Below are 27,405 nucleotides of genomic sequence, written 5' to 3' on the forward strand. Positions count from 1 at the left end.
TTGAGTGGACCGGGGTTCAAGCCCGTGACTACTAAATACGATAAATATTTGTATTGACGATTTATTGTAAACTCTACTGACTTGGTTGTCGTGCCGGAGTATAAACAGAAAAAATTTATTTACTTTTTTAGGCCTGACGTAGCCGAGTGGTCAGGGGCGAGAGTGCATAGCACGCGTTCCTTGAGTGACCGGGGTTCAAGCCCGTGACTACTAAATACGATAAATATTTGTATTGACGATTTATTGTAAACTCTATTGACTTGGTTGTCGTGCCGGAGTATAAACAGAAAATTTATTTATTTATATCGTCTCTACTTATTTACAGTTTATAATCGTATTTATCAATTCAGGCTGAGATTCCATACAGATTTACAGAGAGACAATAAAATTTTACTGTATTCTACAGTAAAAAGAAATCGTTTCTCTGGAAGATGCAGAGCGTGCTGCAACAGGCCTACTGGAAGTTAAGCAGAAGAATGCAACTTCTTTATGATGAATTGGTCATCGCAGTTACTTCTCTCTTGATCAACATGGTTGTTCGAATTGGTTGCTGCGCGATATAACAATGAATTGGTTAATGTTCTTGAGTACATCTTTCCTGTAGCTGTTCTGTTTGAAAAATTTGTAGGAATCTATGGCAAGCACTTTATAGAGACCAGTTGTGTTGGGTGGGAATATGTTTTTTGAGACACATTAAATTGTTGACGATAGTCAGCAGTGGATGTCTCGTGCGTCTTTGTTTTCTTTCCACCAGTTTTGGACATCTCAAAATACTTGAAATGGAGAATGCGTCTTCGAGCCCTGTGTGAGTTTGCTAGTAGTTGGAGTTGGCAACTGTAATCTGTAATTTTAGCGGAATTAGATCGATGTTAGAGTGGAGAATCGACATTGAAAATTATTTTCTACCGTCTAAAAAGATTGATTGCATGGTTCACAAATAATTTATCACTTTCTTGTTCCTGTTAAAGATGGTACAGAAGGTGATCCCAATAAGTAATTCAGCGATTGCTTTTACCAAAGTGAAATTCGAAGTGAAATTTAGACTTGGAGAAGGGTTTAGTTTATGTCCGGTTTTGAGGCGTAGAATTTCTACGTATGGGAAGATTTCCGATCCTTGCACATATCGCACAGTGGGTCTGCGAGATATTGGTCGAGTTATTGGTACTACCAATTTTTTGGTTGTACCAGAAATGGATATTGGTCACAGAGTTTCGACAGGCCCAGTAATTTGTTGCTTTGATGTTATCTGAAATATAAAGAGATGTACAAGTATCGGCAACACATCACTGCTTCTGAAGAACGCGACAAGGACCTAGTGACATTTATTGAAGTAGTTCTTCAAATTATCTTCTTTTTTTTTTTTTTTTTTTGCTTGTTTTTGGTTATATGTATACGAGTATATTTTATATTTGGTATCTTCTATTTTTAATTTTTATTCCTTGCCATTAGTATGGTGATTTGAAAGTGCTTTCACATAACATTTCGCTATATTTCTATTTTTTATTTTAATTTTTATTTTTTTTTCACTGAACTGTGCATATTGGAATGGCTAAGGTTACATTTCGTATTGAAAGGGAATGAAACGACTCGAGCTCGTTCTTTTAGCCAATTTTTCATAAATTCGTGGCATCTTTTTCTATAAAAGTATCAATGAGGTAATAGCAGAAATTGGTCAGTTCAATGGAGCCAAATCCATGAGTACGGCGGATGCTGTAATAGATGTAGCGTAGCCTGAGTTACAAACGCGTGTTCACCGGTAATTAGATAGGAAGCTCAAAAGGCGCAGGCCCATTTCCTGCGCCTTTTGAGCTTCAATTCCTCGCGGAAACGATTCAGTAGATTAGAATAACACTCGGCATTGATAGTGGTACTTTTCAGGAAAATCAACCATGATCACTCCTTCTGCATCCCAGAAGACGGATGCCATGACTTTGCTAGCCGATTTCTGCACTCGAAACATTTTATGAATGGGGGGAGGAGAAGAGGGAAGCTTCCACTGTTTCGATTGGTCTTTTGTTTCAAGGTCGATGTGGTTCGCCCATCTTTCGTCCGTAGTGTCGTTCCCTCTCCAAAACTGAGCTTCATTAGCTTCAGAATGCTTCACAATCTCATGACAACACCTCATGAGATATACTCTCCCGTTGATTTTTCGACCTTAGGGAAATTTAGTACAATTCACTTCACCAAATATTTTCGCGACTGTTAGGGGAATTTACACTCTTTTTGGAAAGTTTACATCTACTGGTTTTGCTGCTGTGACCTACTCATTCAAGGAACACCGAATTTCTGCAATAGAAATGACCTCTAGATAAAATATAAAGCCTTATCTCTAGTTTACCCACAGAGAACGGGGGAAAATGGCGGTGATTAGAGGGGAGAGAATACTTGGTGTCGCTCAACATTTCCTTAAAAATCGATGTCACCGATTTTTCGCATGGATTCTAATTACGATATGCAGATATCCCGATGGAGAAAATAAAGTTACTTTTTGTCATCTATGCCAACAAACGTAAAAAAAGTTAACGGTGGCAAATATTAATATCTTCAATAAGAAGGACACATATATCGCGGGAGTATAAGAGAACACTTAAGACGTTTAATTAGAACTGGAGATAAAATGAGCTCCCCTTTTGGACAGACCGAATGTAGATTTGGAGGGCCTTCCCTAATACAGCCTCTACGGCGAGCTTAGAAGTTTAATGAGAAAAAAAAATCTTGATTGTTGTTCATTTTAATTTAATAACTCCCTGATATTTTTTCTCGGAGGATCTCGATAAGGTGAAATTGAAAAGAGTTTGACTAATGAAGTGTTATGGTTAGCTAGTTATTATCGCTGGCGTTCTAGGAAAGTTATTACATTAATGTTGACAAAGTTTAACAAGTCTCCCACCTCCGGAGATCGGAGAACGCCCTGGCACATCGTTTACGGAGAGGTTTATTGCGGGAAAATGACGAACATCTCATTATGCTTAGAGGTCATTAAATGACAACAGCTCAATAGAAGAGGCCCCTTGATTACCTCCGACCCGCCGTTGCTAATGTAATTACCAATACCGACACTCCAGGAGGACGCAAGATATTGTCGTTATTAGGAGAAATACGAGGTCGACGCGGATTTGCGCCATAATTACCGACTTTCTTTTACCCCTCTCCGTAACACTATCTGCGAGTTCGGGGCTTGCAGGGGTTAAACTGGTCTTTAGGAATTAGGTCAGCCTCCTTTTTGAAAGCCTGGAGCAATAGAATTCGGATCAGAATAGCGTCTTCTTTAAATTATTGTTCGAGGGGCAAAATATTTTATACCGAGAATTCTTTTATTTTCCTCGATTTCGCGAGACATTTACGCATAAAGAAGGTGCGCGTGCCAAAAGATTTGCGAGTGCGATAGGAAAATACTTTTTAACTTGGATTTGAAAGATGCCAAAGCTGTTTTGTACGTTTCGCGCTTCCAAATTTGATACCAGATTAATTTAACCACTTAGTAGTTTCAAAACTAAGACGACATTTTTAATTGAATATGTAACGAAGACAAAACATTTAATCACCTACCCATTTGTTGTTGTCATTTGGTTTTTAGGAGACCTACCCATTTAACTACAAACCAAAATTATTCAGAACAGTTAGCAGTCCGATCTTGAAAATGGTTAATGTATCCTTACCGGGTGTTTCACTGATATCAGGGTATATGTGACCATTACCATTTGAAATATGTTTTTTATACGGTTTTAATTGCTTGTGGGCTCATTTCTATGATTTCCTAACCGAAAAAGTGATGTCGAGTTAAATATAATCTTATAATAGCAAGACGTTTACGTGTATGTCTTTCTCTTGAAAAAGCACGGATCGGGTTTGATAAATCGATAAATGATGGTGCAAACTCTAATTCGCTTTACGAAGAAACTGAAGTGAAAATTCATTTTGCAAGCGCAGTTCATTATGCAAATTACGTTCAATTAATTCGTAATTAAATAAAAACTATAATTAATTTTTAAATCAAAAAATCAATAAAAATAGGAAAATGGCACCACGATTGTGACGTAATTAAGCCATACAAAATAAGATATTTTATGCAGCATTCGTTTTCAGATATTTTTCACCTGATACTCTCGAGAATTGTAATGCTCCTTTATAAAGATTATCAAGATTTCTTAGAAATTTTGAAAGAGAGCTCGCGTCTACCGTTTCATTATCTCCACTAGTATCCGATTACGAAAGATTGACCTACTAGGGCTCTGTGGGGGGTGGAATTCATTTACGATGATTTATATATTTAATTATTTTTGTTTTATTGTTTTTTTTTTTAATTTATTCTTAATTTTATTTCGTTTGTTCCCTATTATGTGTTTGTCCACTTTATTCTTATTTCCCCCACTTACGCATCTGACTTTTACTTCCTAGGAGAATTCCAAATTCAAGGGAACTTCTCGATTAATTATAATTCCCTTCGGAAGAGATGGGTGTTCCAGGATGACAAACTACACACACAAATATATAATATAACATAGTTTATTTATATATATATACAACATAAAAAAAATGAACAAACTGAGGCATGTACTATTAATATTCAACTTTGTCTACTTAGTATTTAGTTATATATATAACTAAGTACATTGGTTATACTCTATTAACGTTATCCCTTCCTTTACAACACAAACAATATTAGTACATCAACTGTTATAGTTTCTTCCTTGCACATGATCCATAATTTCCTTACATGCTCCATAATTCTTATCTTGTACATTGGTTTAGGACTTTACCCTCCCCTTCCAAAAATGCTAATCATGCCTAAATTTTCCAGGAAACAACTTATAACATATATCCCTTTAGCATTAGCATTAGCATTTAGCATTAATAGAGGCATTTGATACAAGAGAGCAAGCTTATGCAACATCAGCCAAAAAAAAAAAATAAAAAAAAAAAAATAAACCACTTCCACTTCACCCCTCTGTTCGTTCAAAATACCTGTCCAGCTGAGCCTTAAACTTATTTAGGCTATCAACCTCCACCACAAGGGATGGAAGTCTGTTCCACCAACCAACCACCCTACATCTGTCTTTCCTCAATTTGAATTTATGCCCTCTCAGGTGATTTTTCTGAGCTAGAGGAAGAATCCCATCAGCATTGAGCATGCTTAAACCATTCAAGGCTTTATACACCTCTATCAGATCACCTCGCTGGTGCCTAGTCTCCAGACACTGTAATTTGCAAAACTTAAGCCTTTCTTCGTAAGAGCACCCCTTTGTTCCATTCACTAATCTTGTTGCCCTTCTCTGTACTCGTTCCAGCAGCTCTACATCCTTCTTGAAATGAGGCCTCCAGACCTGTATACAGTACTCTACGTGTGGCCTGACCATCGCCTTATACAAAGGAATAATCACCTCCTTATCCCTGCTGGAAAAATTCCTGTATATCATTGACAATACTCCATGAGCTACTCTTGCAGCCCGTCTGCACTGCTCAGAGAACTTCATATCTGCCTGCACAACCACCCCCAAGTCCCTTTCATTCTCTACCACTGTCAGTGTTGTACCACAGAGTTGATACGTTGCTCTGGGGTTGCTGTTTCCCATGTGTAGTACTTTACATTTGTCAATGTTAAACTTCATTTGCCACCTCTCAGCCCATCTGCTCAACCTTTCCAGATCCTGTTGCAGCAGCATAGTGTCAGTAGTGTCCTTGACAACCCTGCCAACCTTTGTATCGTCTGCAAACTTGGACATTAAGCCCGATATACCATCATCAATATCATTTATAAATACAGAAAACAATAATGGACCCAACACTGAGCCCTGAGGGACTCCACTAATAACATCAGTCCACGATGAGCAGTGTCCATTGATTACCACTCTCTGTCTTCTCCCCCTCAACCACCCCTTTATCCATAGCAGCAATTTGCCTCCAATGTCACACTGCTCCAATTTGTGTAGCAGTCTTCCATGTGCAACAGTATCAAAAGCCTTTCTAAGATCCAAGTATATAATATCAAAGTTATTCCCTGCATCCAGTTCTTTTGTGACTGCATCATAGTATCCAATCAAGTTGGTCAGGCAAGACTTCCCCTTAACAAAACCATGCTGTGTCTGAGCTATAACTGAAGTCTTGTCTAAATGATCCTGCAGTGCTTCTTTAACCAGTGCCTCCATTAATTTTCCTGGAACAGAAGTTAAGCTCACAGGTCTATAATTACTTGTGTCAGCCTTTGATCCTCCTTTGTGAATTGGGGTCACATTTGCACATTTCCAGTCTATGGGTACATCCCCTGAGTCCAAGGAAGCTCTCATAATTATGGCTAAGGGTTTGCTTACTTCCTTTGCTGCCTCCTTTAATATAACTGGATAGATCCCATCCACCCCGGGTGCCTTTCTTGTGTTTATCTTCAACAGTTTCTCCTCCACTTTACTCCCAGTTATTTCAAGATTCTGTAGCTTACTGCTAGAGTTGAATACACCTCTGGCATTCCCCTCGCTGAATAACTCCTCATGTGTGAATGTCGATGCAAAATATTCATTTAGTTTGTTAGCTACCTGAGCAGGATCATCAACACTTGACCCATCAATATCAAGTGGACCAATCTGATTCATCCCCTTCCTTCTAGAGTTTACATAAGTAAAGAACTCTTTGCTGTTTTTCTTCGCATCCCTTGCCAAGGATTTCTCGTAATCTGCCTTCGCCTGCCTAACTTCCTTTGTAACTTGGTTACAGATCAACTTGTATCTATCATAGGCTTCTGTGTCACGTGTTAATTTGTATGTATCCCATGCATTTTTCGTCTCTGCCATATGCCTCATTAGTTCATCTGACATCCATTTTGGCCTAAACCTTGAACAATATTTCTTAGTTGATATGTAAAGCCTAGTAGCTTCCAAGATAAGTTCTTTGAATGCTTCCCATTTTGAATTTGCTGTTGGTAACGTCATCAGTTGGTCCCACTGTATAGAATTTAAATACTGTCTCAGTCCATCGTAGTCGCCTTTACGGAAGCAATAACCCTTCCCTTTACCCCTAATGGTAGTTACCTCTTTGAGTAAATCCCACTTCAGCACACTGTGATCACTGCCACCTAGTGGTTCATTTATCTGCAGATTCTTAATGCATGAAGAATCACTGCTGATAATCAAATCAAGAATATTACTCCCTCTAGTTGCCTCCCGAACATGCTGATGTAGAAAACAATCATCCAATAAATCCACAAAAGCCCTGCTAGTGTGTGAGTAACCAGCCCCCAAATTCCAGTCAATATCTGGGAAATTAAAATCTCCCATTATAAGACACTCTGATTTACTGGCCCACTCTATTTCCCTGTACAGTTCCTTATTATACTCATCAGAGTCATTAGGCCTATAGCACACTCCTACTCTCAATTTTGATCTCCCAATGTTTATGTCACACCAAACTGACTCCACACTGCACTGTCCAGCGATGTCGACTGGCTTCACTTCCTTGGTTTTTATGTGTTTCTTAACTAATAGCATAACACCTCCCCCCTTCCTATCCTGTCTATCCTTTCTGTAGACGTTGTACTCCCCAAATTGCAGTTCTGCATCCCTTATATCTGTGTGACACCACGTCTCTGATATCCCAACAATATCTGCCTTCGATGTTTTGAGCAATACCTCAAATTCATCAAATTTATTTACTAAACTTCTAGCATTGGTGTACACGCAAGTATACCTGCACCTGTTTCTATTCTTAGCTACCCTAACACAACCCATGTGTTTACTTGTACCGCAATGGCTCCCAGCACTCTCTGAAATACCATGCATCTTGTTTTTCAGGCTTCTGCTCATTCTAATAGAAGCAGTGCAAGAATCTCTTTCACCTCTGCCAGTGGCTACTGTCAATCTATTGGTCTTTGTCTCCCCCCAAGCTAGCAGTTTTCCGACCCACCTAACACTGCCTCGATAGCATCAGCAAATATTCTTGCACCCTTTCTATTTAAGTGTATCCCATCCCTGTAGAAGCAATCTCTCCTGTTAACAAGTACAGTCCAGGCTGAAAAAAATTCTACCCCTTGAGCCTTGCACAATCTTTCCAGGGCCGAATTGATCGACAAGGCTCTCATCATATACTCCCTCCTATCGTGTCTGGGCAGAATTGCAGACACTTTCAAATTCAACCCTAATTCTCGGCTTTTGTTCAACAGTGACCTGTGCTTGTTAAGTAATTCTGCCAGTCTCCTACTCTTGATATTATTAGTGCCAACGTGTACAACTATATCACCTTTTGTGCCCTTAAAAGATGATATTCGCTCTACAACGTCATCAACCTTTGCCCCTGGCAGACATACCTTGGTCCTGTTCCACCTATCTTTTTTACAAAGCATGTTCCCCGTTTCCCTGACAATAGAGTCACCAACAACTACTAGTTCCTTCGGGACCAGCGCATTCTGCCTTGGGGGTTGTCTCTGTGTCACGCGATGCCCAAGTGCAAGCTCTGGCGTTGATGTGGGCAGCTGAGAGCTTGATGGGCCCCTCAATTTAGTTTCTTCGAGGGCATCCACCCTGTCCTTCAAGCTCTCATATAGGCCCACAAGAACGCCGAGTTGTTGCCTGATATCGATACACTCCTTGCATGGCGCACACACAAAGACATCCCCCTTGGCAGTATCATGTCCCGTACCCGATTGCTCTGCAAACATCAAGCAAACAGTGCATTTTATAAGGCTGTGAGTCAGAGGACAACTGCCCCCCTCAGTTCTGCTCTGAGCCACAGCACTTCCATTAGCTTCAGCCTTTTGCTTTGCTGCTCTGGTCTGAGTCATGATTCTATTAATTTATTAATTAATTATGTTATGTTATTAATTATATTACGTTTGTAATCTAAGTCGTTATATGTATTTATTTAAACGTACAATTTAACTGCTAACGAAGTTCAACTAACGCTATCTAGTACGGTATATAACCTACGGTATATCTAGTACGGTATCACAATGGCGGGAAAGTTACTAACGGTAGCGGTAGTTACGAACACGTGGAAACCCTTACCGATACTTTTACAAGGCCGAGTAAAGAATAAATACACCAAATTAATCAAAAAATCACAAAATAATGTTATACTACTAAATTTAAATCAAAAGTTTTAGAAAAACAATAATTTCAAATCAATAAATAAGAAAAATCCACTTAGCGGCTTGGAACACGACCGTCACTAGTTTCCTCGTCAGCAGACTCGAAGCTTTTCTTTTCTTTTTCTCTCCTTTTCTCTCGAGCCTTTTCTCTCCTTTGCTTATAACATAACATATGTTTTATTATTAATCAAAGCCACTACTATCATTAACATCCTTTTCTTCTTTTTAGTTCCTTTCACTAATTACAAAGTTATACTTGTCAAATTTCTATTATTATTGCCTAACTTATCTCTCTCTACATTACGTATATATTTTTATACATGTATATATCTCTCAGTATCTTAAATCTCCACTAATCTGTTATTAGGGTCCTAAAGTCCTTTAAGGTAACGAGAATACTATTTTAGTCACTTACTTAATTTCCTCTTAGTCGGGCTTCGCTGTTTTGTATCCTCCCACTCTTAGTTGGAAATGTCATCATCGTATATCAGGGCATTCATTCTAGAACTCCTAACGAATTTTCTAGTGAGGATCACAATTCTGGTATTCTGATGGACTCACTGTACACCTGAACTGGGCTGGCACGTTGCATACTATCATACTCCGTCGATATGGGGACTGCTATCTCCATCCTGAGGCCTTTTCTCACCTTATACGGCTATCTTGTCCACAAGAGAGAGCTCACAGGGGCTATCCTCGCTCCATCTAATAAAAAACACTTTCAAGAAGAAGACTTCACAGGGCGCTACCCTTCTTTACTCCTCCTTTCACAAACTTCTTATTAAAATAAGAATTATTGGACAGAGCTCGTTAGCATACGGCTACTATCCATGACTCGCAAAAACGGCCACTGCTCTTGCCTTCCTATGACGGACCGGCTTAATCTTCTTACTCTTCCTAACACCCCGAAACTCAACTGCTGCTAACACATAATGTCTACAACGACGAAACCTTCAACTGTTAACTGTTACTAACTTACTTTTCCTTACACTGACGAAACTCTTAACTGCTGTGTCCGCTGACTATGTAAATTTCCTTAAAACCATCACCAAACTCAATTCAGTGTGTTGTGTCCAAAATATCTCACCCAACTATCAAACACGACAGAAAACTCAACTTAGTATAACATTAACCCATTTCCATAAATACCCACATCACTCCATTCTGCTTCTAACTCCCATTTTTACCAACCACTCCAAGAAGGCTCTCTCTTTCTTCGTCCCGTTTCTCACTTTTTGTTTCTCTGAATTACGTACCGCCCTTGTATGTCAGTTCTGCCCCTTTTTTTTTCTATAACCAATCTTCTCCTTTTTTTCGACTTTCTTTCTGCCCTATTCGTCCTCGACTTTTCTCAAGCTAATTTTACAATGTACAATTCAACCTCTTATTTTAATAAATTATAATTTTCCCAGATTGTCTGTTCCTTTGAAGCGCGCCGCTACTTTGTTTGTGCTTTTAACGGATTTGTTTTTCACTATCTTCTAAACCTGCGACCGACAGACGGACGCCAATTTTAAAATCTCACCTTAGCATTTGACCCCTATTTACCACCTGGTTGGTCTCCGGGGGTACTCGATCAAAAGGAATGTCCGAACGATTGTGTCCTTCTCGTATTGTTCTGTCCTAGCCTAAATTGTTCGCACCTCCTCGCCAGTAGCCATAGCCACTTTCGGCCCGTAGTCTCCCACGCTAACCTTTACTTGTTACCTTGTCTACATTTAATCCCTTTGCCTGTGACCTATTATCTAATTAGTATTTGTGACCAGTACTGTTCCGCTGCCCCATATTGCCATTTCCTAATATTTATTTTAAATAAATCTCACTCTTTTCTAAAATATTAAACGTGTAAGATTTTTCATCTTACAGCTCGTCACTGGAAAAAGATTGAAACTCTTGATGTTCACAACGGAACATACTTGAATTTCCGGTTACCTAAAATAGGATAATTAGTGGTGAGTGTTTAATTTATGAAATATTTATTTTATAAATATGTATATATATATATTTTTTTTTATTTGCTAAATAATTTTCTTTAATTTAAACTTTCATTTCTAGAAGTGTCAGCAATTGCAGTTTGATTGACAACAGTTGTCAATCATGATCAGCAGAAACCAATGAAAGAACAACATCGTACAGTGAGATTCTCCCTAATTATCATACCTAAGGTACGTTAAAGTTCTCAGTGGCGTTGTGTGGGTTTGTTATTAATTTATATCCCTTTGTATGTTTTATGTACTATTCTGTATACCTTTATTATTATTTGACCCTTTTTAATACCCCACTTTCGCATCTGACTTGTGTACCTCACAGAAGAGATTCAGGCCCTATGGGGTTTCTATATTGAGTGTATTCCTTTTACCGCATTTGGCTAGATATTCAGAATGACAAGACAAATTGCAATCTAACGTTATATACAATTCATTTATACATATATTTACAGAAAAGAACTGGATCACTAATCATACACATGTTTTAACTTGATATCACTCCTATTTGGTACATAGAATAAACAATTTCAGTTAGGTTAATTTGCATTTAAGTACATTACTTATCTCTTTACCACCAGAATAGTATATTTCATGAATTTTCATTAATATAACAGCTTCTCTAATATAAATCAGTTTTCTTCTTGGGGATCACAATCAATATCCACATTAATTTCTCTTATACACTTCTTCAGTCTTATACCGCAATAACAATGACCTACAGTCTTTATCTAGATTTCCCGCGATACAACTACAGAAACCTTTCTTTAAACTGACATTTGTTTGCTTATTTGGTTCACACTAGCACTAGGCAAAACACTTCTGATTTGAACCCCGTTTTACATCTGAGTCATCAGGTAGGATAGCCTTCTTATCTATTACCCCTTTATTTAATCCCGTACAAGAATTTTTACCTTACATCATTTATTCAATAGTAAAATAACCATGTCTATATTTCTCCGCTTGTTACCGTTCCCTAACAACATTAATTTACTTGTCCACATTTACCTAATATTATAATTCCCATATGACTTCCCCTAAAAGTTCTCGTACCCCTTTCCTACTGTCTTTTAAATTAGTTATGGAAGGCTTATTCTATTGTGGCACTTACTTCAATTGACTGGCGGAGCGTTTCCTTGAAATCCTTCCGTCTTTCTTTATTCGGGATTGCAGGCTTCTCGGTCTGGAACAGCATCTCAAGGCTTCTGTAGAATTAGCGTGTGAACTGCAGAACTACTATACTGCTTTCGGAAAACGTTATTCTGCCTTCCGGATACATCCCTTTTGTTCCAGGGCAGCTACTTCTATGCTTGTCCTGTTATGTTTCCTCGGGACCGGTAATTTGCCTTCCAAGACTTTCCTGATATCAGGATCTTCAGAAGTTGACTTGGTCCTCTGTGGGAAATTTTCCCTCCCTCCATTCACTAACCCTTCCAAACTTCTTGACATTCCAATAAACTAACATTAGTTTATTTTTTCTTCGCCGTCAGCCTCCCCATTATGGACACTTACAAAAAAAAACAGGACTGTCTCAGCTCTCCCTTTTTGTTCCCCGAACTCTATCCCGCCCTTCAAAACTGGCACGCCTACGATCGGGACTCTAACCAATCTTCTCATTATTATTAAATTTTCGCTCCATTTCATTTGCTAATACTTTTCTCCCAGACTGTACCTTAGCGCGTAATCCAGCCTTCTTTTTGACTATTCTTAATGTTTCTTCCCAGGCCGACGACCCTTTGATGTTGACCGACACCAACACCCTTTTTCATCTCGCACCTCGCCTTCCGAAAACACACATATAATTTCAAACCGATTACTGGAAGCGCACCCACTTCTTTTTTGTTCCGACAGTGTAAACGATCAAAGGAAACGCCTCGACTAATCTGGTGTCCCGTCCCTTTGTTTGTTCCCGAGCAACCCTTCTCACGCCTATCTACAAATGACTCCCTCTACCCAGTCCTGCTGTCCCTGTTTGTTCTCGCGTATGTTAGGGTTTGATAGTTCATCCCTTGCTACTGTTTATACCCATCCCCTTATTAAATTTAACCTTCCTCTGATTTAATCTTACCTTGCTAAAACAAACTCACTATCTTTTATTTTATTTAATTTGTAACATTTTTCGTCTTATACCATCACCATATCTAACGTTTTTTTTAAATTAATATCTTACTTTGCACAAAAACAACCCTGATATCTTTATTTTAACTAACTTGTAAGATCTTATATCTTGCAGCGTTAAATAAGTGCTTTATAACCCGTAAGAGCATAATACTAAGAATAGTGAAATAAAATAAAAGTGACGTAATACAAATACAAGTGACCGAGCTACGTAATACAAATGTAAATGGAGATGATAGTGAAGAATTTATGACCTCAGAAATGAAAATTTTCAATGACTAAAGGATAGCGAAGTCAGTTACTCGTAAATGAGATGCTTTTGTTATGATCTGCTGACAAAACAGGGTGGTTCAAAACGTATCTGACACCTTTAAATAGTGTGAAAATAATGGAGTGATAATGACTTGAAATCACTTACACAGTAGTAAATTTCCAGTTTCAAGAGGGGAACTGTTTCTTGAATTTCTCGCGAGATAGAAGTGCAGACCAAAATGGCGTATACACACCTTTCTAGGAAGCTCGGCCCATGATTAGGTTCGGTGAAACCAAGTCTACAGCTATTGTAAGATTACTATTGGGATTGTAAAAATGATGCAAGTCAGAGCGATCACAAACAGCATTTAAAGAAAAACAACTTTTACTGATTTAATTTGCCCATTTTTTCTAATAATTTGATCGATTCTTCTCCAAATTTCTTAAAATTACCCACGTCCAGAACACCAGGTGGAAGTTTTATTCCAACAATCAATATTCACTGGCCGAAATAAGCAAATTTCTGACATCAATCCTATTTTACTTGAATTGTAGGATGAACCAACAAATCTTCAGAATTTGGAATGTGCTGAATCCAAGGTTCATTTGTGTTATGAGTTGCATGAGATATATGGCCATGTTTCCTTGGAGGAAACCTTTGTGTCGGAGTTGGAATAAGGATTCCATCAGCATTTAGTTTACTCAATCCATTTAAAATCTTAAGCACTTCAATCAGATCTCTTCGCAGGTGCCTAGTTTCCAGCGGCTTAAATTTATAGAACCGAAGTGTGTTTTGGTAAGAGTAGCCTTTTATGTCTTCTACTCATTTTGTTGCTCTTTTCTGAATCTTTTCCAGCATATTTATGTGCTTCCTAAAATGATATTTCTAAACCTGTAATGCATTATAACAGATTTGTCCTAAGCACTGGATTATGTAGTTGGATAATCAACTCTATTTCCGTGCTGGCAAAGTTCCTGTATATCCTTGACAAATTTCCATAACCTGTACTAGCAGCCAGTTTGCACAGCTCAGAGAACTTTTTGTAAGATACAATTACACATACGTCTCTTTTGTTCTTCACTTTCGTTCTTTAGTGCCATACAACCCAAGTGGTTTGTCATTCTGAAATTACTGCTACCCAAATGTAGTATCATGAATGATTGGATGAATGAGGGAAGAATAGTTGAGTGCTTCCTTTACTCTTCAGATATCTAGTGTAATATAAATCGCTCGGTAATCAATAAATTCTCACAATGTGTGGAATTAAACGTGCATTACCTTTTACTTTTGAATCAGTGATCGTATTACTAATTCAAAGCTGTAGTTGGTTAACATTTTAAAACTGTAATAAGGGTCAGGCGATTGAAGTGAGAAATTTACAACGTACAAGAATGTCACAAGATTTCCCTTTGATTATCCGATGGAACTCTGTGTCGGCAACAAGATTCCTTAAATCAACCCACTTAATTTGCTACCAAGCAAACAGTTAATATTCGCTGAACACGTCTGTGAAATTGAAACGAACCCCGCTGATCGATACTGGAGGTCATTAGCGCAGCCACGTGCGGATACGTTGAAACGCAAGACGATAACGCACCATATCATTTGTCGCCCTTAAGTGAGTTATACACAGTTATCCGTTTTTTCTTTTGTGCTTCTCAGATTTCTTATAGACTTGCTTGATAAAAAGGTGCACTCCTTCAATTATTTTATTCGTAGGAGTGGCTCGGTTAGGAGAGAGTTGAGTGGTGCTGAATAGTGAATACCAAAGTAATTAGACTGGACATTCAAAGACTATCTTAGAGGATGATTTCTTCCCCACTCATGCTTGAGAATAAGACCTTCCTTATGATATCAGCTACTGTGTCACTGCACCTGGTGCTTCCTCATAAGCCACGCAATACTCTGTCAACAATTAATGTAAGTTTGCTGCATTTGTAAAGATCAGAAAAGAAGAATCGCTTCTTGGGCTAAAGGGGTGGACAAGAAATATTTCTCGATGGCAGTGTCCCTTCGATTACCTTCAATGCGTATGCAATAAATCGAATCCAATAATTTTCATTTCTGCGGAAATTCGAAGTTCTCACACACCGTTTTCAGCAGTGATTCTTTTCAAGATTTTCAAATTCTATATTTATTAAAATTGCAATTCACAGCTCCCACTCTGACTACAGCGAACTCTCAATTAGGGGTTTTATTTAGTATTGATATTAGCTGTAATGAAGGCCAGGAAAAAAAACTGTAAGGAACGCCAGGAAAAAAAAAACAGCAGCAATGTTTAGCTTTTTCAGTCTCTCCTGAACTCCTTTCTGTTTCTAAAAATCGTCGATCTCAACTACCCACGGAGGGAGCTTATATTAAAACAACCTGCTGTGGTTCTCTAGTTCTAGCGTAGTAAAAAAAAAAAAAAAAAAAAAGGTATAAAGCAATAACTCAAACAGATATAAACTCCTTTTTCTGTTAGTTGTTGGGGCCTCGGCTTCTGTGGCCATAATGTACCTCCCAAAGTTTTTGCATTTTACTCTGATCCAAGCCCGAGGCGGGATTGGAACCCGCGACCTTTGGGTGGCCCAGCAGGCACTTTACCTACCTGGCTAGCCCGGTCGGCATATAAACTCCTAACCGACTTCAAACTCCAGAGCATTCAATTTTTTGTTGCTGCCTTTTCAATATCAAACTGATATTTCACCAATAACGAGAGCCGTTTTTATATTTGGCGGTTGTTGACACACGAATAATGTCAGTGAACTTTTTTCTCACACATCGATGGGCCCCAATTTTATCCTAAAAATACGCACGTGATTTTTTTTTTGTCATTTTATATCTATTGAACTTGTCTATTACTTCTTCTGGGCAATAATTCTGTAATTTTTCCACTTCAAACAGTTAAGGACTATCAGGTTTGCTGATTTTTAGAATTGATGAAATATGGAAACATCGGAACCAAACATATTTATTTAATGCGACAACAAACGTGTATTATTACAACTGTGGCAGCGATGCAACCTTTGTAAATCTTGGCATTTAGTCAAAAAAGGTGACTAATATCTTCTTAAGGAACATCCCAACGTATCTGGTTTTACAGTTACCTTAAAACCGCTATGTTTTCGGCTGATTGGAATTCTGATAAGTTGCCCTTCCATCATGACTTAGCAGATTAGGAAAGCAAATTGATACTGCAGAGAAACTGCTTTACGAGGGTGAGTGTTGTGCTATAGGAATAACGGGTTGAAGAAATGGCAAAAGAACAAATAATAAATAAATTTTCTGTTTATACTCCAGGACGACCAAACGGTCAGAGGAGTTCACAAGATACAGCACCATATTCACGGGCTTGAACCCCGGTCACTCAAGGCACGTTTACTTATGCACCCGCGCGCCTGACCACTAGGCTACGGCGGCCTTTCTAAGTACAGTTTCCAATGTGACATTAACTTTTGATGCCACTTTAAATAAAAAAGAAACAGCGGCTGCTGACATGATTCCTGATGTTCGATTAGTTTTTCACTGAGCCGTCGCCACACATAGAGCGATCCTGTTATCGATGTCCGCAAAAACTTGACTCATCACTGAAGACAATTTGCTGACGTTCTTGAGTCTACTTGCCGGTGTGTTCTGATATTTCCACTGGTGCCAGTGGAGATACCAAAACATTCTCCTAGGACCTCGTACAACAGGAACTGAAATTCTTTCTAGTAGACCATCGAGCCTCGGAGAGTCCGATTTTGCCACTCCATTCAAACTCTTTCAATTGGGTACACGCTGCTCGTACACGTACGTGGTGTTTGGTTATCTTAAAAAAAAAACATCCATTTCAAACAAATGAATTCATCAATAGTCCGTCTTATTGTTACAACTCGTAATTGCATGTTTTGCGCTAGCTATTCCAAGATTGCTCTGTATCATCTATATTTTCGCTTCCAACTTGTGTCCTTTTAAATACCATTCACGGACATGCAAATTTCGAAACAGTTCCATTAAATCTTTTAGAGTATGGATTTTCTGATACTGAGTGCATTTGTTTATTTCTGTATAAATATAGACACAGGCAGAAATCTTGTTATAGAAATTACGCTTAATTTTAGACTGTCGAAAAGCTCTCTAAGATCCCTTTTGAAATAAATGCTGGATCGTAGAAACAGAACGCCTGAGACAGAGAGTGGAGAGACTTTGTAAGTGGGTCATTAATTAACCTAGTTGCCCACTTTTGAATGGAGTCCAGAAGCCTGAGAAGAGAGAGAGAGAGAGAGAGAGAGAGAGAGAGAGAGAGAGAGAGAGAGAGAGGTCATAGGGGCACCGCGCCAGATATGCGAACAATATATCATAATAATAAGGCGGATTTGAGATTTGCACAGGGTGAGTATAGCTGGTTAGAAGAAAAGCACCGCCGAACTCAGTTTATTATTATTATTATTATTATTATTATTATTATTATTATTATTATTATTATTATTATTATTATTATTGTTGTTATTATTAAATACAGAGGAAACAATGTTTGTAATGTTCTTAAATCAAGAGAGATTAGAAGTCAGGGTAATCCCTAATAGAGATAGGTGATCTTGTCTAGACAACTGAGGGTAATCGAAAATAAGTAGAAGAATCATTTTTACGAGATATAAGACAGAACTGAGTTTTCGAAGGATTGAAATCAACTAAGTTATCTTTGCCCCACTGGAGAAATTCCTGGAGATCGGCATTTAAGGAATTGGTAGTGGATATTCAAGAATTTGAAGATGTTGGTGCTGGGAAAAGTTTCTCGAACTAGAAGGTGGAATGCAGTATGCTATCATCAGCAAAACTATGGATAGATTTTCTGGTCAGCGGAAGAAAGTTATTAATATACAAGAGGAAAAGCATGGGAGAAAGAACTGAACGTGAGGAACACCAGCACTAGTTGAGAAATTAGAAGACAGAGAGCCAGCTACTATTACCCACGCTGAACGGTCGGAGAGAAAACTGGATACCAAATTACAAAAAATCAGTTGTAAAACCATAAGATGGAACCTTATTTAGAAGACCTTTATGACAAACAAGATCAAAAAACTCTTCAAATGTCAAGAGCAGCTGCTTGAGTTTCATAAAACCTTACCCTTGAATTTGTCCATAGATGGGTACCAAAAACTAATATATCACCAGTGGATCGACAAGGACACATCCATACCATTGATTAGATGGAAGGTTTCTAGACAGTTTGAAGTTGGCGATAAATGGACTTCTCTTTTCTTTAGAAAGAAAAGAGAAGTCCATTTACCTTCTCTTTTTCTTTAGAAAGAGAAAAAGCAAGTGCAATGAGACGATAATTGGACAGGAAGGATCGGAGGAAATTCTTATTAATTACATATTCGTAACGAATTCGCAAATTCGTTAATTTACTGATAATCTGGCTTTTATCAGTAAATTAACAAAATCAAATTTTCAATTGGTGTTGAATGTTGACATGTTTATATGTGTCGCATATTTCGATGTTGTACAATCACGCAATTTCACGCAATTTTGTATAGAGTGAACAGTGAATAGGGAACAACTTCGACATAGTTTATTTTGGATTTTAGCAAAGCATTTGACTGTATAAACTTGAACAGGTTGGAATTACTGGTAAGATTCTAAGATGGATTGTTGGGTGGCTGCAGGACAAAAGGCAGAGAGTTATGATTAATGGATATTGTTCAGATTGGTGTAACGTCAGGAGTAGGGTTCTCCAAGAATTGGTTCTTGGAGTACACTTGTTTCTGATTTTCATAAATGACATCGGTGAAGGGATATAAGGCGTGATGTCAAAATTTTGCAGGCGACATAAAGATTGGGAGAATCGTTAGTGATCAGCGCTCCTTCAGGGTGACTTAAAGAGGCTACAAAAATGGTCAGAAAAATGGAAGCTGTGTTTTAATGCAGCAAAATGCAAGATCGTGCACTTGGAGAACAGCAACCCCAAAATAAATTATACACTTTGTGGGGTTGAATTGCAAACAGTAGAAAAAGAAAGGGATCTGGGAGTTACGATACAGCAGATATGAAATTTTCTGCGCAGTGTAAACAGGCAGGCAGGAAGGCCCATGGTATCCTACCGATGGTTTATCAAAACAATACCTTCTAGAGATAGAGAGGCCATAATCGCGCTATATAAGGCAATTATAAGGCCACATTTGGAATACTGTGTTCAAGCATGGAGACCTCATCTGAAAAAAAAGGCTTTGAGCTTCTTGAAAATACGACGAAGACTCCGTTATGTGTGCTAAGATCTTAGCAACTATGCACGTCAGAGGTGATCTATTTGAGGTTTATAAGGCTCTGAGTGGTGTCAGCAAAATAGATGAAGTTTCAGTTTTCACTGTTATAAAGAATTCTATAATTAGAAACCATAAATTTAAATTACAGTGGAAAGAGGTTCAGAGCAGATTGTAGGAAGTTCTCTTTTAGCCAGCGAGTCGTTAATTGCCTTCGCAGGTAGTTGAGGATGGCAGTTTGAATTCAGAGGTCAATTGGATAGTTACCTCTGTGAAGAGAGAAGCGCATAATTTGTATTTTTTTGTCTACTTTTTTTTCTTTTTGTTTTGGCCAGTGCAGAAAAAGTCTGTGGCTTCCTTGCACTATATTGTGAACATTATTACTATTACTTAAACAATTCTAGCTACATTTCGAAACTCATTCTTTCCTGTCTTCGGGCCTGCTTACCTGAACACGGATAACTGTGAGTTCCCGAAACACAGCCACAGCTGTTTAAATGTTTGGCATCGAGTTTTGTTCCAATCATTGTAACATTTCATTAATATATTACTTACATCTACCACGTGATATAACCGCGTAATCTCAACTAATTAATTATTTCACAGTGCTGAACAATGAAGACCCCCATCCATTAATGACGTTCTTTTCCTATCGTTTTAATTTTGTGGGTAGTTGTTTTGAGCAACTTTGGAGCATCAGATACTTCGGCCAGAATGAGCTAGTTTGCATGTTATGTTAGTTCCTGGGGTCTTTTTTTTTTTGTCGTGTGTTATCTGAAGGAGTTTCTTTTCACAAGCATTTTCATGTTGTACCAGCAGAAAAATCCTAAATTCCTCACTGCCAAAATCCCTAACCTCTCACGTTTTGATTGATTAACTGCAATCTCGACTGAATTTAAGAATTCCTGTGCTCTCACGAGAAGGCGCCTCTGTAGCCAGGTGGGAAGGAGCAGCAGTGCATAGCACACGCTTCTTGATTACACCGGGGTTCGAGCCCGTCACCACCAAATACGGAGGATGCGGAAAGGTCAGGGATTGACCACCGCATATTCTCGGAGCAATATGGCCTTAGTTGCTAATGCTCCTAAAAAACCAAACAAACAGCTCTCACGAGATTCGAACGTACACCAGTCGAAATGAGTGACAAGTAGGGCAGGCAGGACTTGTTTCTGCATCATCTTCTTCTTGCAATATATAGTTAATTATGTAATTATTTTGTTAATTATGTAATTAATTAATTATGTAATACCAGCACGTAACATATATAATATTATGGGGGCTCCCAAATGCTAGTTCAACTCCTCCATGGACGTCGTGGGTAGCACAGTCGGTATAATCACCATCCTTCCCGCACTCGACATCAAAAAAATAAAATAAATAAATAAAAAAAAATCCTACTTCCCGGGGTGGGAGAGGGGACGATTCTCTCGCCATCCCCTTCGTTTCTACTCTGGTGGAGCATGGGCATGCCCCACTGAAACTTGGGGCTGTCTTCTCTATTTTTTATTTTATTTTATTTTATTTTATTAATAGCAAGATACACAACAGGTAACCATTAACAGTGTATCTGAGATCAGATCAATAAACATAATAACAATAATATGAAAGCATATGTACAAAAGAGGATTACATTAAGTTAAAATACCGGTAAAACAAGTAATAATTAATCCGTTAGAGAATAGAAAAATAATATAACAAATAATAAGCTACAATAATTAGATGTGAGCTAGTCACTTTGCAGTTTAAGAGAAGAGGCAAACTTGTGGATGGAGTTCATCAGTGATTGGGAGTTGTCAAAGAAGTCAATGAGAGAGTCATTTGCTGATTTGCTGATTCTGTTCAGTGGACTGAACTTCATAAAGTCCGTGTTGGCAGAGTCAAGGCGAAACGGTGTAAGGTTCCTGACTTGTCTACAGGGAGCATTGAAGTTTATTTTACTCAGGATATCAGATGCTTCATAAATTCCAGTGATTACTTTGGCTAGAAGGGCGATGTCAGCAGTAGCTCTTCTAATGCACAGAGGCCTCAGATGAAAGTAATCACACAGCGATTCATAATACACTGAGTGATAAAATAGAGGATTGCGGTACGTAAGGTAACGGACAAAATTTTTTTGGACTGCTTCAATTTTGTTAGTTAAAGTCTTTGTGTGAGGATTCCAGATGGGTGAACTGAATTCAAGGATTGGCAGAACAATAGTTTTATAAAGGATAACCGCATATCTGTAGTTTTTGAACTTGTATGTGTTCCGTTTGATGAATCCCAGTGTTTTGAATGCTTTGCTTATGAAGCATCTGATCGAATTTAGCACTGCTGGAGAAGAGAATCCCCAAGTCGTTAACTTGGTCACACCTTTCGATGATCACAGAGTTAACAGTGTACTCCGTAATCATTAGTTGTGGAGATCTGCAAGATGAGAAAGAGATTACTTTGCACTTCGAGGGGTTAGCAGACAAGCCATTCAGAGATAGCCACAGAGAGAATTTATTGAGAGCACATTGAAGCTGTTGAGAATCGGTAATCTCCTTCACTGCTGAGTAGATCTTAAAATCATCTGCTTAGAGAGCAACTTGAACATTGGAGGTGTAGATGAAAGAAGGAAAATCATTTACGAAAACAATGAAGAGAAGAGGACCTAAGGGAGAGCCTTGTGGTACTCCGCTTAGTGGTATAAAACAGTCTGAGTTCACTTGATCGATGATAACTCTCAAGGAACGATGCGTAATATAGCTGCGTAATATAGCTGCGTAGCCATGAGAGCAAAGGGTCACGGATACCATATAGCTTAAGTTTTTCCAGAAGTTGTTCGTGCGGGACTTTATCAAATGCCTTAGATATGTCTGTGTAGACTGCATCAACTTGTAGGTGGTTATCAAGAGCTTCCGAGGTGTATTGCCAGAAAGGAAGTAAATTTGTGACTACTGACTTGCCACTGCAGAAACCATGTTGATTCTGATTGATGAAAGGCCTGAAGAATTCGAAGAGATGTTTGTGTACTGCTGTGTCGAAGAGTTTAGCCAGGCTGTTTTGCAAGGTTATGGGTCTGTAATCAGATACGTCATTTTTATCACCTTTTTTGAAAATAGGAACTATATTGACCTGCTTAAAGTGCTTAGGATACTTCCCCAGCCTGAGAGACAAGTTGAAGATCCGCAGTATGAGGGGGTTTAATGTAGTGACAGTCATTTTCCAAAATAAGCCTGGAATGTCATCTGGGCCTCTAGTATAGTTATTTCTCATGCTTTTTAATGCCGAATTTAAATCTTCATCAGTGATAAAGAGGTTAATGAGGATATCATCTTTAACAGGTGTGAAGTCAGGAAATGAGGCAGGTCTCAATGTATCATTTGTTTGAATTCTAGAAAAGTGTTTGGCAAACTCTTGAGCAATACTGAATTCGTCAGATAAGAGAATTCCATCTGCGTTATGGAGTTGTAACTTTCTACTGGTTATATTCTTATGCTTCATGAAATTCCAGAATGGTTTGATATCTCTGTGAGTAAGCAGACTATCCTGAACTGACTCTGTATACATATTGTAAGAGTTTAATATGAGCGTTTTCACTTCTTTGCGGAGTTGGCTGAATATTTCGTAATATTGGCTGTCACCTGATTGCTTATATTTGTTTCTATAAAATTCTTTGGATTTAATTTTATGTATTAATTCGCTGTTATACCAGTTCGGGTAGGTAGAGCGTGTGGTAAGATGGGATTGAGGAACAATATCAGATATAACTGAATGGACACAGTTAATCAGGTTGCTGGTGAGCACATCGATGTCAGCAAGCTGCTTGTCTACGTTTCTTAGAGCTAGGTTGAGCAGAGGCCAGTCAGCCATTCTGAAATTGAATCGTGGAGAACGGGAGCTGCATTTGAAGTTATGAGAGGTCACTGTGATGTCAAAAGTAATTGGCGAATGATCCGAGTGAAATATAGGGTTGTCATTGTGAACATCTATATGAGTAGAGGAAAATATTAGGTTGAGGTAGGCATTTTCTCTGGTTGGAAAATTGCAAATTTGTTCAAGACCATAGCTGTGAAGCATATTAAAGAGAGCCCTAGTCTGCAGTGATGGAGAAGAAGATCCTAAATTGGCCAGTTGACAGTTAAAGTCACCCAAAACCATTGCTATGTCGGCAGATTGAATTAGTGGAAAGATAGATTCCAGAGAGCTTTCTAAGTACTGGAGGTCGATATTAGTTAAGGGAGGTGGAAAATAAAGCAATACTATTAAAACTTTTAACTTGCCAAGATGAAGAAGGCAGTATACTGATTCAATATTTGTGAAATTTGATGCAATTTCATAGAGTATATGGTTAGAATGTATAATAGCTACTCCGCCTCCACGAGATCCTCTGTCCTTTCTATGGATTGTATATTGTCCATCTATAATCTCCTGATCATCAATATTTATGGAGAGCCAGGTTTCAGTGAGCAGGTAAATGTCGTAAATATGTGAGCCTTGGATTGCTCTGAAGTGGTTTAGGTTGCTAATTATACTCCTGCAGTTCTGAAGGTAAACACTGAACAGTTGGGATCTGGGGATTCTATGACGAGAGGAGAACGTAGTATGTGTAGATAGCAGGGTATAAAGTAAAGTAAATTTTCTGTTTATACTCCGGGACGACCAAACGGTCAGAGGAGTTTACAAGATACACAGAATACAAGAAACAGAACCGTATTCAGCAGTCACGGGCTTGAACCCCGGTCACTCAAGGCACGTGTACTTTATTTTATGCACCCGCGCGCCTGACCACTAGGCTACGGCGGCCAATTCTGATTGCTATACCTGTGGAGAAGAGATTTTGGACTCCCTTGATGGTCTGTCCGTGAAGCGCTTTACTAGAGCCCCTGATAAAAGGGATCTTAGATTCAGCACTTTTTCTGTTTGTGATGGAAGGCATGTTATTATAAAAGATGAGTAGGCGGGACACCGTGTCTTTAGAGAACGGACATCTACTCCGAAACCATATTCTTCTTTAATTAAGTTGATAAGATCTTCAGATTTAGTGGCGGGTCCAAGTCTAGAAAGAAAAATTCGGTCTTTTGTGGGAATAATTGTGATATTATACTTATGTTTGAGTAACTGAGATTTTTCTGCAGTAGTTACATTCTGTGTTTGATGAGTTTTGGCTGGAAGCTTGGAGGAAGTATCATGAGATATAGAGGCTTTAACATTTTCTGAAGGTTTGTTCTGTTTTGATCTTTGGTGTGATATTTGAGGCTGGCAATTAGAAACAGGTTTGCTCACTGTGGCGGCAGATCTACAGACAGGTTTGCAGACCTCATTAGATGTGGCAGCAGTTTTTTTTGCATATGTTGCCTTAACTGATGTTGAAGAGGATTCCGCTTGGTGACTCTGAGCTTGTAAAATAGAGGTACAGACAGAACTGTTCCGCAGAGGAGAGCAGGTGGTAGGAGTGGTTCTATTTACATCAGAAGAATCATCTAACAGAGTCTGTTTGGCAATAAATTGCTCTGTTGAATGACTTGAATCATGAATGTTAGCAGGCTTGGGCAAATTAATATTTGCAGCAGTAGAAGTATTGAGGCCGGTGGAAGGTGAAGATCTGGTCTCAGTACTAAGGGCATCGTCGGTAATGAAGAATTCCTATTCACTTTGAGCCCATTAGTTTCAAGAGTAGGTTCAGAATTCTTCCTAGCTTCCAAGTATTGGCCCCATACTTCTGTCTTTCAACCCCCGTCGTCAGCTTCCCTCCCTCTCTGTCTTCATGCTAGCGAAAGCCCAACACACACCTAGATTTAAACGCATCTAAAATTTCTTCGCCCACGTTTCGGCCTTTTTTTTTTTTTTTTTTTTTTTTTTTTATTAACACACAACTGTATATACATTCTCTAATATAAATTAATCATTTATATACAATATTTATATACAGATTTTATATACATACTCTTATATATACTGTAGTCTTTCTGTACATTTGATTGTGTGTGTCCTGATAAGAAGGGTGGCTCCTAGACATAAGCCCATCTCCACCTTTTACTCCTGTAAAATCTCAGAACGTCTGCAAAACAGGCCTGAAAAAGGGTGTTATTTCAGGCCATTTTGTCACCAGGGATTAACCAACACCTGGATCAACCATTCTCGGAGTGTGCTGTAATGCACAAATCCCGCACCTACCGGAAGTAGTGCTATACTGGTAGGTGCCAACAATCCTGCCCCCAAGGCTGCCCAAACTTGGAAGCCAGCGAAAAAAAAAAAAAAAAAAAAAATCCAACTAAGAACAATGTATACTTGTTGAGACAAAAGCAACATTTTACAAATATTTACATGTAAATAGCAAATACATACTCTTAGAATGACATTAAGTTAAAAATAACACTTAGAAACATTAACCTGTTTCTACACCCAAAAGAGAAAGTGCAATACTATTGACATAAAGCTTCCAGGTCTGAGGCTCCCAAGCCCAGATGCAATCAAGCAAAACTCCCAACATACACTGCCAGTTCATTTTCTGATAGGTTCCTTATAATTGATCTCTTAGAGAACACTGCAGCAGCAAAAACCTGCAATGCCTGAAAATTAGACACTCCGTTCACAAACTCCTGCACGTTGTTTTCAGCTAGATCGGGAATCAGTTCGAAAAGACGACGCCTCTCAACATTATAAAATGGGCAATGAAACAGTGTATGCAGCCAAGTTTCCGCCTCACCACAAGAACACCACGGATCTGGCTCCAGACCCCATGAACATAATTTGTCTCGAAAGGACCCATGTCCTGTCAGCACATAGTTCGTGAACATTGAAGGACAAAACCATGACGAAACTGTTTTAGAAGTAGCCAAGTCCGCAGCAGGAATAATATTCCTAGTTATTACTCCCACCTCCGACGAAATCCACCGATTCCTTCAAATCTCTATTAGTTCATTCCAGATTCTATCAAATCCAAACGATATCAACCCCCCACGAGTGATAGAAGAAGAAGAAATCTTTATTGTACAGTAAAGATACAATAATGTGCTCGCCACAGCCAGGAGGCCAGGGGCTTGACAATTTTATAGGGTGATATAAAAATATGTACAGTATAACAAAAAGATAACATAACATGAAATTAATTTAAAAACATGTCATTAACCATTCTATAGATACGAGTATGTACATAGTTGTGAGGAAGACAGTACACCAAGGTATGTGCACGTTCATATGTACAAAGCACATATTTCAGAATATTCACACAAGTCAGAATATTTCACAGGCGTGCATTAAGTTGTTCGGTATACGGTTTCGCATTTACAGTTCGTCGGTGTACCTGCGACGTGCCGTTCAGCGCCTCATATCAGATGGCAGGTGGAGATATCAGTATGAGTCGACATCAGGGGCCAAACAAAAGGGGAACAAGTTCGGCCAACGAGCTCCTGTAATTGCGGTCCGAAGCGAATTTCTGCAGGTCAACTCCGATCATTAGCAGGGCTTGTATTGTAGGAAGTACTTGTCCAGGTAGGAATCTGTCACTGATCTTCAGCCTGTTCCGTTGTAGCTGAAGAAGAGGGGTGGCTCTTAGGGAAGGTAGTGGAACATGCCACTGACATATATCCCAAAAGTCAGGGGAGTTGATCTTTTCAGCATTTTTATACTGGTCACAGTTCTCCTCATGCCGATTATTTGAGGCAGCCGTGGGATTTGAAGTTGGTCGGCCATGCTGGTGGTCCTCTGTTCGGGGAAATCGAAGTTTGAGGGTTGCCCACTTCAATATTCGCTGGCGAGAATGGGCTTCATGAGAGAAGGTACCGC

The sequence above is a fragment of the Mastigoproctus giganteus genome, chromosome 9 (assembly GCF_048544385.1).
Source record: "Mastigoproctus giganteus isolate SK-2022 chromosome 9, ASM4854438v1, whole genome shotgun sequence".
In the NCBI taxonomy this organism is placed as follows: Eukaryota; Metazoa; Arthropoda; class Arachnida; order Uropygi; family Thelyphonidae; genus Mastigoproctus; species Mastigoproctus giganteus.